The 10,704-nt window shown below is 37.9% G+C and overlaps 1 pseudogene; it reads right to left on the bottom strand.

The window, feature by feature from the left end:
- Positions 1 to 5,040: 5,040 nt before the first annotated feature.
- Positions 5,041 to 5,102, bottom strand: LOC130027287 (uncharacterized; annotated as a pseudogene).
- Positions 5,103 to 10,704: the final 5,602 nt, after the last annotated feature.

Here is a 10,704-nt window from a genome sequence, read left to right as displayed (position 1 = left end):
CCCCAAATAAAACATAACAGAATCCATTCTAGGTTTTGATTTCAAAAAGGTCTTTATGTGTGTGTTTGTCACACCCTGTGATGCACAGGGGTTACTCCTGGCTCTGCGTTCAGGAATTACTCCTGGTGGAGCTCGGGGACCATATGGGATGCTGGGAATCAAACCTGGGTATGCCACGTGCAAGGCAAACATCCAATCCACTGTTCCTTCGCTCCAGCCCCTCAAAAAGTGTTTTTTTTTTAATTTAGGAAATTATTCTAGATGTTTCCAAAAACAAGAAAAAATAGAAAGGATAAATAGAAAATGGTGAGAGAGAAGTCTTTTGCTCTCTTTAAGAAATTAATGTGAACATCAAAGTGATCAATGTGGATATTCTGCTTTAAATTTAGCATGAAAGAATTCCAGGGAAACAAGTCTTCAAATAAATATATCTATAAAATTTTGCATATATGGCTGTGCTACAATATGACGCAGAAGCAGGAAAAAATGATTTCTATTTTCTGTTCACAGAATGGAATGAGCAGAGTTCCTAGACAACAAGGTTTGTTGTAAATGGTAGTATTTTTCTTATGGAAAAATCTCAGGCGGAAAATTTTGTAGTATCAGTGATTTAAAATCATACCTAATGAAGTTAATTTCCAATCACTTTACAAAAAAATAGCTTCAAAATAAGAATTAAGTTGTGCTTAATTCAATTACTTTAAGCAAAAGTATTTTAAAGAACATTTTTTGCAAGATCAAATTAATTTATAATTGTATTTATCTATTTATTTTTTATTAAAGCACCGTGATTTACAAGTTATTCATAGTTGAGCCTCAAGAATACAATATTCCAACATTAATCCCATCACTGGTTATCAACTTCCACCAGTGTTCCCAGTTTCCCTCCCATTCAGGACTTTCTGTTGTTGTTGTTGTTATTGTTGTATTTTGAGTGGGTGCCCACAGCCAGGAATGCTCAGGGATTACTCCTGGCTCCCAAGAATTACTCCTGGTGGGGCATATGTGGTGCAGGAAATCAAAACCATGAACATTAAATGCGAGATAAGTGTCCTACCATCCTACCCACTGGTCTACTGCTTAGGTCCTGAGGACTTATTTTGTTACTTGATATATTTACTAATAAAAAGTGCATCTACATATAAATGGCCAGACATACTACACACATAGTACCTACTTCTAAGATGGTTCCTTCAGTAGACAAAGGGTTTCTAGGAATTTAAAGAAGATACACCCAACTTCCACAGAGGAAAATCTCTCTTATCTAAATGTATAGGGGGTGAATAACAGAAATTAGAGGCCATCAAATGAAATGGCTTAGTAACTGCTTTCCAGTTGGCAAGGATACAGAACTAGCTGTACTTGAGTTGTCATTCAGACTGGAGCAAGCAGAAAGTGGAGGTCTGTAGGAGCGATCTTCAGTCAAGATGTTTTGAATAAACAGTTAAGTTGAGCCATGCTGGGGTAGCTTTGGAAGAGTCTGGGGCTTCCTGGAAGGAAACGCGTCTGCAGCATCTAGAGGATAAGGCACGGAGCTATGCAAGACAAGAACACATGACATTCTGGGCTGTCCAACAACAGTTCATGAAGCATCGGGTAAGGTTTCCAAGTGCAGGAACAAGATAGACGTAGGCACTCCAGGGACAGATACAGACCTTTGGTACCTACCACATTTTAGCAGATTGAGTTTAACTAAATTAGTAAAAAGTTTAGCTAAGAAAATAAAACTAAACCTCTAGGTAAGCAAGCAAGTAGCACTGTCCTCCCATTGTTCATCAATTTGCATGAGGGAACACCAGTAATATCTCCATTGCGAGACTTGTTGTTACTGTTTTTGGCATATCGAATATGCCACGGGGAGCTTACCGGGAGAATCGAACCTGGGTTGGTGGCGTGCAAGGCAAACACCCTACCTGTTATGTCCAACATGCAAGTAGAGTTCAATAGGCAGGGTACAGAGAGAAAGAGAGAGAGAGAGAGAGAGAGAGAGAGAGAGAGAGAGAGAGAGAGAGAGAGAGAGACAGAGAGAGAGAGAGAGAGAGAGAGAGAAAGAGAGAGAGAGAAAGAGAGAGAGGAAGAGCAGTGGCTTGCAGGACTTACCTTTGGAGAGCTCTTATTTTACTCTCTGTCTCTTTCATTCCAAAACTCAGGAAGTTGCTTACATTTTTTTTTTGCCATTTACAATTTCTTCTACCTTTATTCATAGAATTTCCCCCTAATATTTCCATTGTTGTGAGGTAAACATAAATTGTTCTAACAATTTTTAATTGTATATTTCAATGGTATTAAATATCATCAGGTGATGGACTGCAGTAACCACCATCCACTGCTAATACTTTGTTCATCTTATAAACCCGAAACTCTGCCCATTGAATATAACTCAGCTCCTCTCTTTTCACCCAATTCTTTCTTTCTCTATTATTTCATTAAGTATCTCAGATATGTAGAGTTATGCCATTTTTGTGAGTAGTTTATTTCATTTTATTTAATGTCCTCAAGATTCATTTATAATGCATATGTCATAATTTAAGCTTTCTAAAGACTGGATAATATTCGATATATGTATTACATTACACTTATTCTTTTACTAAGAAATGAATAATTGAGTTGTATTTTGACTATTGTGAATAATGCTGCTATAGGAATGGGCACACAGATACCTCTTTGAGATAATATTTTCAATTACAGATAGGTATATAACCAAAACTAGAAATCTTTATTCAAGCAATACGCCAGTTCACATTATTATTTCTCCCCATTCACTTCCTTTTCACCCTCTTTCTAGTGCTAATTGTGACTACAGTGATCACACGTGATCAGCAGGGGTTAATCTCCTTAGATATTCTCACATATTTTTGGTTGCAGGGCTTGTCAGGAATTGAACTTTAATTGTGGAGACTATACATTCCCGAGAGTGGTGTATCTGGAAATTACTTAGACACTAGATTTTATAGATAGTAGAGCACCAGGGATTGAGCTCATGACAAAATATTTGCAAGATATGCATTCTAAGTGCTGAGCTATTCCTTTGGCTCCCCTTTTGTCCATTTTTTGAGTTCAGATGCAGAGTTTTCAGGTGCATCTGGATGAAGGAATGTTTTTTCAGGTTTGAAGGCAGAGTGAATATTTCCATTCAGATTTTCTCATTAGAAAAGACCTACTTGAGTAGGTCACCCAAATCTTGAGTAGGTCACCCAAATCTTGGTAGAAAAATCCAGATATATAAAGCATTGACTCCAACTTGGTGAGTTTTCTTCAAGGAGTCTGTTTAATTAAGTGTTAATTACAGCAGTTCCAAATTAACTAGATTTCATTATGGGTGCATATTTAAGGTCAGGCATATTTGTGGTTTTGCTAAAATATGTTATTGCATTTTATATACATTTACTATCTACGTATATGCCATTAAATAAAGGATTGATTAAAGATATTTTATTGATTGATTGATTGATTAATGGATTGATTTAATTTGTTTTTGGATAATATATGGTTGTTCTGAAGGTTTACTTGAGGCTCTGTGCTCAGGAATCACTCCTGGCAGGGTGCAAAGGACCGACTGTTTGTGGTGTGGGGGAATGAACCCCAGTTGGCAAGTGCAAGGCAAGGTGCTACCCTGCTCTACTATGATTATGGTCTAGGCATCTTTTATATAACTTTGACAGCAATATAAAAGATGTGATAGATTTTCATTTTCTGTGGAATTCAATGCAATCACAAAGGTATTCTTCACAAAAATTAAATAAATTACAAAATTCCTTTGGAACTGCAAAAGAGCCTGAGAAGCTATCTAAAACATTCATGAAAATAACTAAATTGAAGGTACCTAAGTTCTAAATTATAATGAGAAAACATGGTGTTGTAATAAAAAAAATGCACAGAGAACAATGGAAGAAAATTAAAATCCCAGAAATAAAACCAAATGTATATGGACAAATAAAGTATAGAAAATGAGTCAGAAGAGTACAATGAAGTGAGGACAGTCTTCAAGAAACTATCTTGAGAAAACTGGACAGTCACATACAAGTGAATAAAATAGAGCACTATGTACTAACATATAAAAAAAATGAAAACGGGTTAAGGACTTGAATGTAAGACCAGAAACACAGAAGAAAACATAAGCAATAAACACCTTGACTTTCGTTGGGAATATGACTTCAATGACAAGGGGAACAAAGACAAAGATAAATGAGACTCCATCCATCAAACTGAAAAGCTGCTACCATGAAGGAAACTATCCCCAATGCAAGATGGCAGCCTTGAAACATCTAAGGAACCCATGCAATTTAATAAGAAAAAGCAAATAACTTTTTAATATTGTCAAAATATCAGAATATATATTCAATATGTTATTCATGTATTTTTCTATATTCTTTTTTTGAAAAGTATTTTCTTTATTAATGTGGAGTATCAATGCTCTTCTTTTTTTTTTAATTTTTTTAAATACTGGAGCGATAGCACAGCGGTAGGGCGTTTGCCTTGCACGCAGCCAACATGGCCGACCCAAGTTCGATTCCTCTGCCCCTCTCGGAGAGCCCGGCAAGCTACCGAGTGTATCTCGCCCGCACGGCAGAGCCTGGCAAACTACCCATGATGTATTCAATATGCCAAACACAGTAACAACAAAGTCTCAAATGGAGACGATACTGGGGCCTGCTCGAGCAAATCGATAAACAACGGGAGGACAGCGACAGCGAAATACATTTTTTATTTATTTGTTGAATCACCGTGAGAACAATAACAAAACCTTTCAGTTCAAGTCTCGGTCGGTCATACAATGATCAAACACTGTCCCTTCACCAGTGCACATTTTCCACCACCAAGAACCCCAGTATACCCCCCCCCCCCACAGCTGTGTGGCAGATTTCCACTTTACTCTCTCTCTCTCTCTCTCTCTCTGTCTCTCTCTTTCTCTCTCTCCATTGATCACATTCAATATTACGACAAAAGACACACCACTGTTATTTGGAATTTTCCCCAACATTCAGACCTGCCACAAAGACAACATTAGAAAATTTGTTTTCTAATGTTGATTATGAAGAGAACAATATGGAACACTTCACAAGTTTGCATGTCATCCTTGCGCAGGGGCCATGCTAATCTTTGAGCACTTTTCTATATTCTTAACCTGCTTTACCTTCTTTATAGTTTTTTTTCCACCACTCAATCTGGCTATTTTCTCTCTTTCTCTTGCCTATTCTCTAGAACATAAGCTGTGTCATAAATAGGGAATTTATTTTTGTTTCAGTGAACTCCTAGTACCTCAGACAGTGCCTGGCATATAGTAAATGCTCAATACACATTTGTTTAATAGGAATGTCACTTTTGGGGGGAAAATAAATTGTTTCAGAAAATGAATAATAACAAAGAAATAAAAAGTAGCATACACCCCCAAAAGATATCTGTTGTTAGCATTTTACTGATTTTCTTCCAGTCTTCTCCAAGAATATATTTCTCTTTTGTAAAATTAGGTTTGTTCTTACATTATTTTTGGTACATTATAAACCTTTCTTACATTGTTCATGAATTTCTGTTTGTTCCTTTCCCTACCCAACTATAACATTTTAGTTACTGATGTGTTTCCAAATAATTCAGGACATTTAATAATAAGGTCCAACTAATTCAGTACAACAGGTAATAATATGCTCATTTATATCTATCTAAAAGATATGCAGTGATTGGCCCTATTTTTGAATTTTAATATTTAAATTGAAATTTCTAGTCACATCACATGAAATACTTAAAGTACTAAAAGTCTATCATGGCTAATATTATTTTTTCTTTTTCTTTTTTTGAACCAAACCAATATCAGTTTTTCCTGTTGTTATTTAATAATAAACTCTGAGAATTTCAGCTGCTAATATGGCTGTCCAACAAAACATTACATGTCCAGGCATTCTTTTTTTCCCCCACATAATTTCTAAAAGGAATAACTTTATATGTGAAACTTACTGTGTTGTTTGGTCTGGAAATATAGTTCACGGGGTAAGGATCAAGAAGGCAGGGTTCAATCCTGGCAAACCATATGACCTCCTGTTCATGTCAGGGGTGATCCCTGTGTGCAGAGCCAGTAGAAATCCCTGAATACAACTGGTGGTGGCCCAAAACATGTCCCACCCATAAAAAAAAGAAAAGAAGAGGGAAAATGTAACCTTAATGTATATATTAATATTTTAGGTGCATTTGTGGCAGAACAGTTGAAAAGGTTTTATATTCAGTCCGTGGGTTGTTGAAAAAGCAGCCAGTGTTTAGTTACCCAGAAAAATGTATGTCATTAAAATACTCTTTCTTTATATGCAACTCTGGAAACACAACCCATGCATAATGTATTCATAAAAAGTTTGTTTTATTTACAGCTTGTCGCATATGTGGTATAAGGAAACAGTTCTGGATGCATTTCAATTGGATTATATGTCTCTGACAGAGTGGGGAAATATATTTGTAAGAATAAATAAACACACACCTGAACAGCCTACTTTTTTCAGTAGGAGGCAGGGAAAAACACATTAACATTATTCTGTTATTAAAACTTCTATGGCAATAGACATTTTGGACATTTAATAACTGTTGGTTTTCTAAATTGGATGCTTGAAATATTTTATTGCAAGACTTGATGACACTAACATCAGAGAGCAGAAAATGCCTAGAAAAGTATTTTTCAAAGTTGCATTTTTATAGTGGGGCCGGAACGGTAGCATAGCGTGTAGGGCGTTTGCCTTGCACACGGCTGACCTGGGTTTGATTCCTCTGCCCTTCTTGCAGAGCCCGGCAAACTACCAAGAGTATTCAGCCCACACGGCAGAGCCTGGCAAGCTACCCGTGATGTATTCTATATGGCAAAAACAGTAACAACAAGTTTCACAATGGAGACGTTATTGGTACCCGCTCGAGCAAATCGATGAACAACAGGACAATGCTACAGTGCATTTTATAGTGGAGATGGGGGGGGGGAGCTGTTACTGCATATTTTGGCTTTTGGCTTCTAAGCCTTTGATGTTTGATTCAAAGTAATGCAGAGATTAGTTTTGTAATTGACTGGTACGGCAAGTTCTCTTTAATGTATAACTAAAAATTGTTGTTGTAAGATAAAGTGTATCAAAACAGCATTTGAACATTTTTTCTGCAATATTGATGTTTTCCTCTTCGACAAATTATGAGTATAAAATGCAGAAATCTAAACAAACTGGAGAGAAAATAAGAAATACTCTATTTTAAGATAAATATGTGTCCATATATTCTAGTACTCTGAGGTCTGATGAGTTCTAAATTTTAATGTAATATCTGAGTGAACTATTTGTCATTTTTATATTCTTGGGTCATCAATTAATCCTGTATTACTTTCCTGTCATCTTACTCTTCTGGAAATACATGATCCTGTTCATTAGGAGTTCTTGAGAATGAAACAGATGAGTCAGTGGAAAACAATAATTATTTGAGGAAAAATTCCAATGGCAAAACTCCAAGCACAAGCCCTACTACAAGAGATTAGACAAAATAGGCCCAAGTCCCCTCCAACTAGTTAATAGTACAGTTACTGCGAATTAGCTATATTATTGATAATGGGGTGAAGAATTCCCTTAATAGTAATTTTTTTTTTTAGCTTTTTGGGTCATACCCGGCACAGGGGTTACTCCTGGCTCTGCACTCAGGAATTACTCCTGGAGGTGCTCGGGGGACCACATGGGATGCTGGGAATTGAACCCGGGTCAGCCGTGTGCAAGGCAAACGTTCTACTCGCTGTGCGATAGCTCCCCGCAGGGCAGAGCCTGGCAAGCTCCCCGAGAGTATTCAATATGCCAAACACAGTAACAACAAAGCTCCAATGGAGACGTTACTGGGCCCGCTCGCTTGAGCTATAGCTCCAGCCCCAGTAAGTTTTCTGTTTGAGATTTTCTTTGATAAGTATATTAACAGAAATTACATAATGGAATCTATTGGCTCTCTTTTATAACCACATGTTCTATAAGAGCTTCAGCACCGGGCCTGGAGAGGGAGGTAACTCAAAGGGCATGCAGAGAGACATGGGATAGTGGTCGATGGGGTTCATTAAACACAGAATTCCGTGCCTGATATTGGAGGATTCAGTAGGTCAGAACTCCAGGTGGAGATTCACACTGAGAATAGGCTAGGGGCTAGGTGGGAGCTTCCGGTAAGTCCTCCCATCTGCTAATTTTTCAGCTGGCTGTAATTCAGAATCGGGCTGTAATTCAGACAATTCAGACTAATTCAGTGAAGCTGTCTGGCCTTTGAGGAAACAAAAGCACGGGCCTGCAAATGTTCTATTTAGGTCTCCTGGTGTGGGGGTTATTTTTGGTTGGTTTGTTTGTTTGTTTGGCCAGTGGAGGCTGTGCTCAGGGAGGAGTCTACTCCTGGCTTTGCCCTCGGGCATCAGTCCTGGTGGCCTGGGGAACTGGGGGGAGGGGACCTGTGGGAGGTGCTGGGACTGGCCTGTGCAGGCAGGCCCGCTCCCCAATGTCCCCTCTGTCCAGCCCTGCATACGTCCTGTTCTGGATGCACTCCACCTCAAACACTGGGCCGTTTCCAATTAAAAAAAAAAAATGGAAGATTTGGGAGCTAGATTAAATGTGTCACTTATCACCCTATCATACTAATCAGTGACAAAGCTGGAGTTTGATTGCAAATCTGATATCAAAGCTTATTTATGTTCGAATTTTAAAAAATATACTTTTTTCCTCCTTGAAGGTAACGCCGTTGGGACTCGTGGGAAAAGCTGAAAAAAATCTAGTTAGAACTAGCGTTGCCTACTGTGCACGCAAGGTACCACCGACCTAGAAAGCATCTTCATCTGACCCAAAAAACGGAAATCTACCAACCCGATTCACGTGCTCTGTCCAGTCTCTGTGGGGTCCCTTTCCGAGCTGCTGGGCCGCTTCCTGCCAGCGTCCCCAGGGGGCGCCCGCCGTCACGTCCCTGCCCCCAGGCGCTCCCTCACTCTCGACCTCGAGTCTCCAAGGGATCCCCCCTGGTGACGGTCCCCAGGACACAGGCATTGCTCTAGTAGCAAACTCAGGTTAAATGGGGCAGTAGAATATGAATTTGGACATGCTTGGCTTTGATTTTATCGAAATAACATTAATAGAAATCATCTAGTGAAGGAATGTCATCATCCCCCCCCCCCATACATGTGATTTTAATGTAATCACAAAGACAGGTCATAATAGTTATTTTTCTTATTAACTTACATTTTATATATTATTATTATTATTATTATTATTATTATTTTGCTTTTTGGGTCACACCCAGCAATGCACAGGGGTTACTCCTGGCTGTGCACTCAGGAATTACCCCTGGCGGTGCTCAGGGGACCAGATGGGATCCTGGGAATCGAACCCGGGTTGGCCGCTTGCTATTGCTCCAGCTCCCATATTAATATTATTTTGAATATAACTGAGTTCCTTAAATATACATACATTTTAATATGTGGATTGTAGTTGTCAAATTGCAAGTAGCATGTATATATTTCACTGCCTCAACTGAAATTACCTTATAAATATACTTGAAATAGACTCATCTATTTGAAAATAGTGCTGCCTTTAAATATTTGCAAAAGAAAAGATTTTTATATGTCTTAATTTTTAATGTCTTAACATGTCTTCTGGAAATATCTGGCGAAAGATATAGAATCTTAGTGAAATAGAAAAAATTATTATTAAGAATGTTCTTTTAAGACCAATCAAATTATATCCACCTTAACAAATTATATCCACCCTTTTTTGTTTTTGTTTTTGTTTTTTTGGGTCCCACCCTGTGATGCTCTAGGGTTACTCCTGGCTCTGCACTCAGGAATTACTTCTGGCTGTGCTTGGGGGGCCATATGGGATGCCTCTGGGGAATTGAACCTGGGTCAGGCACATGCAAGACAAATGCCCTCCCTGCTGTGCTATCACTCCAGCCTGGGTACTGTAGCTTCTTTATCCACTCATTTGTTGTTGGGAACTTAGCATAGGAATGTACATATACTTTCAAAATTTTGTTTTTTTCTTCAGATAGATGCTTAAAAGTGAAATTTCTGAGTCTTATATTAGTTCCATTTTTAATATTTTTAAGTCTCTATTTTGTTTTCCTTTTAAAGGGTGAACCAATTTATGTTTTCATAAACAATATATGAGGGTTCATTTTTCTTCACATCCTCACTATCACTTGTTTTAGTTATAGGCTACTATCACAGATATAAAATAGTATTTTATGGAAGTTTTGATTTGTATTTCCCTAAATCATCAATGTTGATGAGCATTTTTGTCATATGCCTTTTGGCTACCTATGCATCTTCTTCGGTGAAGTGTCTGTTCCTTTCTTCTTCCCATTTTTTCGATGTGATTACTTTTGTTTGGATTATTATAGATCAATGCTCTGAGTTCTTTCTATGTCTTAGGCATTTTCCCTTTTTAAGATATATACCATAGAAATATTTTCTTTTTCTTAGTAGATGTCTTTTTTGTTTTAATTATAGATTTGTTTACAGTGAAAGATTTTTTTTTGTTTTTGTAATTTATTTATTTTTTTATTAGTGAAACTCCATGTGGTACAGTTGTAAACTTACAATTTTTTGTGCTTGGGTTTCAGTTATACAATGACTGGGTACCCATAACTCCACCAGTGCCCATTCTTTACCTCCAGTGCTCCCAGTATCTCTTCCACCCCTCTTCCCCCTCATCCCACCCCACTCCTGTGACAGGGCATTTCCTT

Source organism: Sorex fumeus, unplaced genomic scaffold, assembly GCF_029834395.1.
Source record: "Sorex fumeus unplaced genomic scaffold, SorFum_2.1 ptg000036l, whole genome shotgun sequence".
NCBI lineage: Eukaryota > Metazoa > Chordata > Mammalia > Eulipotyphla > Soricidae > Sorex > Sorex fumeus.
This window is presented reverse-complemented; position numbering and strand designations above follow the sequence as displayed.